This window comes from Hyperolius riggenbachi, chromosome 4 (genome assembly GCF_040937935.1).
Source record: "Hyperolius riggenbachi isolate aHypRig1 chromosome 4, aHypRig1.pri, whole genome shotgun sequence".
Classification (NCBI taxonomy): domain Eukaryota; kingdom Metazoa; phylum Chordata; class Amphibia; order Anura; family Hyperoliidae; genus Hyperolius; species Hyperolius riggenbachi.
Window position 1 is genome coordinate 20065671 of NC_090649.1, and position 5587 is coordinate 20071257.

Genomic DNA, 5587 nt, shown 5'->3' on the forward strand with positions numbered 1-5587 from the left:
CGCTAAGGGCTACCCCGTTAAGGGTTTGCCCAAAGTACCCCACACTGGCCTAAACCAGCAGGGGCTGAGAGCTGGGGGGAATGATCGCTCCCCGTTGCCAGGGGACTAGGTCCGGGACCAATAGCAGCAAGCGGGGAATCCACCAAAAAGATGGATCCCCACAAGGCCGATCCCGAGGATCCCCTGGCACCTTCTGGGTCCGAAACAAGGCTGGAAGTGCACTTGATCTTCGCCAAAAGGCCAAGAAGCGATAACCCAATTATTCTCCGCAGCCTCACCCGCCGACACAGCACCCTCTGCGCAAATTAAGGCAAACTACCTTCTACATGCAGCAGCGGCCACCAGCGCTCAGGACAGCAACGCACGGCACAGCCGGCTAACGCCGGCCGGCTACCGGCTGCCAGGGGGGGCCCTTCCCACTGCCTCTGCAGGCCTGCCGGGCCATCGGGATGAGCGCACCTGTGCTAAACGCAGACGCACGTGCCAGGCTCAGCTGCCGCCTGATTGCATTTGCATGGCCCCACCCACCGCCGGAACAGCCGTCACCCCTCCGCTGCCGTGCCTCCACGCCGAAAAGAAAAGTAAAGTAGGCTTCCGGCTCCCTGCATTCCGGCAACATGCTAGGAGAGAGTGTGGAGGGCAGAGGAAGTCAAGTCTCTAGCCTGGCAGGCTTGCTCTGGCTGTTTGAAACCACAGTGCGTTTTTCTTCGTTCATCCTCCTTCCCCTTAAACACTTTTCTGTCTGGACGTGTGGGTTGTGCCACAAGAGGGAGACACAGGCCGGGAAGTAGAAAGCCTAAACAGGAGATGCCTTCCTAGCCTGCTACACACACTCACAGCCTGCCACTGATGCAGGCACCTGAGCAGGTGCTCACAGGAAGTCAACCGATGATGTCACAATGCCCTGGGCCCAGGCTATATAAGGGGCTGCAGCCAGGGCTCTGCCTGCCAGTCCGCTGGCAGCTCTTCAGGGGAGGGGTGCTGCTTCTCCTTCTCTTGCAGGGGACAAAGTTCAAACATGAAGAAAAGTGGTCCGGTCATGGATTTTTTGGGACACAGCAACTGGGTAGCGCAAGTAGAGTTCATCCAAAGTAAAATTTAAAAAAAAGTTTTGTTTTTTTGGGTGTTTTTTCTTCCTTCTTTTCTTGTCTATTCTCGGGTTCTTATAGCCAGGCGAAATACAGACTCACTTGATAAATGACACAGATGCACAAAGAAAGCAGACACAACTTGAACCAATGTTTTTATTGCGGATTTCAACTGTATCCTGCACCCAGCAGTAGCAGCACAGACATAGAGCGCACAGCAGGGGGGACAAAACAGCACTTTCTACTGGGAAATTCACTTTGCAGAGGGTCACTTGATTTCTCCACTTAACTTCACTTCACTTTGTTATTCAGATGGTTGGTATTTGAGTTTTGATCTGTTTTTTGACACCAGTAAGAGAGAGTAGTGCACCGGTCCTGGAGGTACTGCAATACCAGGTCGATGTGCGGAGTGGACAGAGCAAGCTCTTCTTCCATCTCCCTGTTCCAAAAATCCATTTAATATATGGTCCCCAGATAGGGGACGTATCAGATATTAAACTGATAAGAACAGATTTTTACGTTTTGATATCTATCCTTAACAAAAAAATTTTATGGGCCCATAAAATATAAGTTCAATCACTTAAATAAGTATTCCAAATGTAGATATTCCACAAACTCTGTGCCCTACTTTCCCCCAATTTCTTTTTGTCCAATAAATAAAACACATACATTTCGCTCAAGGCCAATCTAATGCAATCCTTCTCTGAAATAACATCACGTTTAAACAGGTAAATATTCCTAACTTTCCAAAGTGCATGCTTAATACAGTTAATAGTTGTCCTTAAAACTCGCTTTTTCTCTGTTTGCAGATCATCCATAAAAGCAGCAAAAAAACAACCTCATGATTAAGAAACTTAAGACCAGATAAAAACTTCAAGAAAGTGCCAACACTGTGCCAAACATTCTGTGCAAAGACGCAGTTCCAGAAAATGTGCAAAACTGTCTCATGGTCCGCACATCCAACTCGAGGACAGACAGCCGTGCGGACCAAGCCCCTTCTATGCTGGAAATCTCTTGTGGGTAAGCAGCCATGCACAATATGCCACGCAAGATCTTTTAACTCATTTGACAAATACGCGACATTCACCATTTTCCAGATAAAAACACTTCTTTTCTCACTAAAATTCTCCACTAGACACACCTCATTGTTTCTTCTAATCTCTGTTCTAAGCTTCTTTAAATTATGCAAAATGGACATATCAAAACAGGTAAGATTAAACATCAAAATACACTTTTCTAAAATAACATAATGTTTTGGTAAAGTTGTTAAAATGGGTACAGATAACGGAGGAGAAAACCACTTCCTCCGTCTAAAAACATGACCCGCTGCATACCTTAAAAAGAAAGACCACTGGTTCTTCATATTAAGACCTTTAAAACACAGAGTAAAAAAATTTAAATACAAGAACTCCTTCAAATTTGGAACTTCTTTCCCTCCTTTCTTTTTAGCTAAAAACATTTTTTCTCTTCTTAACTTTTCCATTTGAGAGCTCCATAAAAAATGAAAACCTAACTTATTCAGATTTTTTAAAACCTTTTCTGTTGGAGGATACACCATATTAAGATACAGCATAATCGGTAATAGTAAGGATTTCATAATTAAAACGTTTCCCTCGATTGTTAATTTTCTCATTTTCCAAAATTCCACTTTCTTTTGTACTTTACTTTTTATAATTTCCCAACTCTTTGCACCATTATTATCACTGTCAAATAGAACACCAAGTATTTTAATGCCATTGCTCTGCATAGAGATGTCATTATATTGCACATTATCCCAATTGCCAATAGTAAAACAATCACATTTATTTTTATTCAGTTTAAAACCAGACCCTTCACAGAAAAATTCTGTGGTTCTAATAGCTCTTCTAATGGATGTCTCTGTAGTACACAAGATGGTCACATCATCCATATACACGATTGTCTTTGCACTGACCCCTTGGCCTCCTGGTAAAGGGATACCTCTGATAACTTTGCCCTGCCTAAGTTTCACGAGCAACGGCTCGATGGCACATATAAATAAAATCGGGGATAGAGGGCAACCTTGCTTCACCCCCGATCTTAAAAACACATGTTGGGATAAAAAACCATTAATAGAAACTTGACTAAAAGAACCATTAAATAAAAGTGCAATACGTTTGATCATAAAATCAGGAAAACCCATCTTCTTTAAAACCATCCATAAATATTCATGTGACACTCTGTCGTAAGCTTTCATAAAATCCAGAGATAAAAGGTTTTGTTTTCTGTCTTTTTGGTACCAGATAACATCGCTAAGGAGGTTTAGATGTTCCCACACTCCTCTACCTGGTACTCCACACACTTGGTCAGAATGAATCACCTTCCCAATAGGCTAAGTTAAAATGGCCCCGGACTCGGACGCCACGGCCACAGGGCTCCGGCCTTTTTTGCTTTTTTAAAGCACTCTCTTCCTCCACTCACCTCTGAGTTTCACTTCTGCTGAGGTAGGAGGTGGAGGAGGACATGGGCACTGCTGGTCTCAATCCGGACCACCCACGGATCGCAGTCTGCAGGCCGGCAAGAGGATCAAGCTGATCGGGGCCCACATGCAATGCTGAGGGAACACGGAGCTCAGCTCATCTGCCGCCGCTGCCTCCATCCACGGACTCCGGACCATTAGCGCCACCACGTTCCACTACGCAGGCCCAGGCACTGTGCTGCTTCATCCTGCCTCAGGCAGGGAACTCGGCATCGTGATCAGCCGCTACTGCCGGGGAGCCACCTCAGGCACACGTGGGATGCTTCGCTCTCATCTGACCAGGCCGGAAGGAGAGCCGAGATAAGGTACGCCCCCACCATTCTGCAGGGCGGATTGCTGCAATCCCTTGCCGGGCTGCCTCGCTCAGGTGAGCCTGATGGCGTTGCTGCTCCCCCACGCCAGACCACCATCTCTGCTAGGGCATCATCCAAGTCCACATCGCTGGCTGCTGCAGGGCCGCCGCTCGGTCCCACCGGCGCTGATCCACTCTCCTCACTGCTCCTCGCTTCTCACATGCCCGATCGGCGGCATGCCAGCTGATCGAGCAGACAGCTGTTTGGGGCCAACGTGCCCTGATCGGTACTCCACCACCGCTGCCCGGACTGCTCTACTGTGGAGCCTGTCGCTGCTGGAAGCAGGACCACACTGGCAGTTTCTCCACCACTGCTGCCGGGTCCTGGATCCTGGATCCGAGTCTGCCTTTCACGCAGACACAGCGGGCCACTGATCCCCGACTGCTGCCCCGAGCCAGCCCCTCCGGCCACCGACACAACAGGGGGTCTCAGAGACCCCACACCTGGGCATGCTCACGGGCGAGCTGCTGACCCTGAGCTCGGTGTCCACGTGGTGCGGGTCGCATAGTCGACTCACCACACTCCAGAGAGAGGGTCTCCACCATCCGCAGCCTCCAACCTGCTCTAACTCTGCCACTGCTGAGGACCATGCTAGCCTGCACTACCGCCAAGCCCTGAAGATCAGCTGCCCATCTGCCGATATCGGGGTACCAGATCACAGGCATGGACACTTGTCGAACCCAGTAAATGTTATTAAATCTGCAGCCCTAGGACTCTGCCTTTGTCTCTCTCCTCTTGCCTTGGTTCTTTCTCTTTGTTCCTCAGTCTCTCTTTAACTATCCCTTCTCTCTATCTCTCTTTCTTTCTCTATCCACTCTTTTCCAGGACACACTGCAGGGCATCTGGTACTGCTACGGAGCTGAGCAAGCGCCGTCGATAGTTGGCAGGCTGCTCCTCTCACATAGCACTCCAGACTCCCCCACGCGTCCCTCACTACAGTTATGTGCTGTATGTATATATAGGTATATGCTTACTTTGTTCCATACTGTACCTGATTGTATGTGATGGATTGCATGCATGTGTTTGTACCATCTCCGACCCTGTATGAGCCAAAAATAATTCCGGGTACAACCCCCGTTGTACTTGGCGAAATAAAATGATTCTGATAACTTGCTTAACACGATTTACCAATAATTTAGCTAAAACCTTGTAATCAGTGTTTAAAAGCGTTATTGGTCTCCAGTTCTCTAAAAGCGTCCTGTCACCTTTCTTATGGAGCAGAGTGACGACTCCGCTCCTCCAGGACGCAGGTAAAACCTCACACTTAAAAGCATCTCTAAAAACACACATTAAATCTTCCTTTAAAATCTCCCAGAAAGCCATATAAAATTCGACAGGTAGCCCATCTGAACCTGGGGATTTCCTCCTTGACATATCTTTAACCACTTAAGTCCGAAGGGTTGACATTTTTTTACATCCGAGCAACTTTCACCCCCCATTCATTTGCCAATAACTTTATCACTACTCATCACAATTAATTGATCTATATCTTGTTTTTTCCGCCACCAATTAGGCTTTCTGTGGGTGGTACATTTTGCTAAGAGCCACTTTACTGTAAATGCATTTTAACAGGAAGAATAAGAAAAAAATGGAAAAAATTCATTATTTCTCAGTTTTCAGCCATTATAGTTTTAAAATAATACATGCCT

The 5587-nt window shown here is 47.0% G+C and overlaps 1 pseudogene; it reads right to left on the bottom strand.

Moving 5' to 3' along the window:
* Positions 1-1447: 1447 nt before the first annotated feature.
* Positions 1448-1656, bottom strand: LOC137505711 (U2 spliceosomal RNA; annotated as a pseudogene).
* Positions 1657-5587: the final 3931 nt, after the last annotated feature.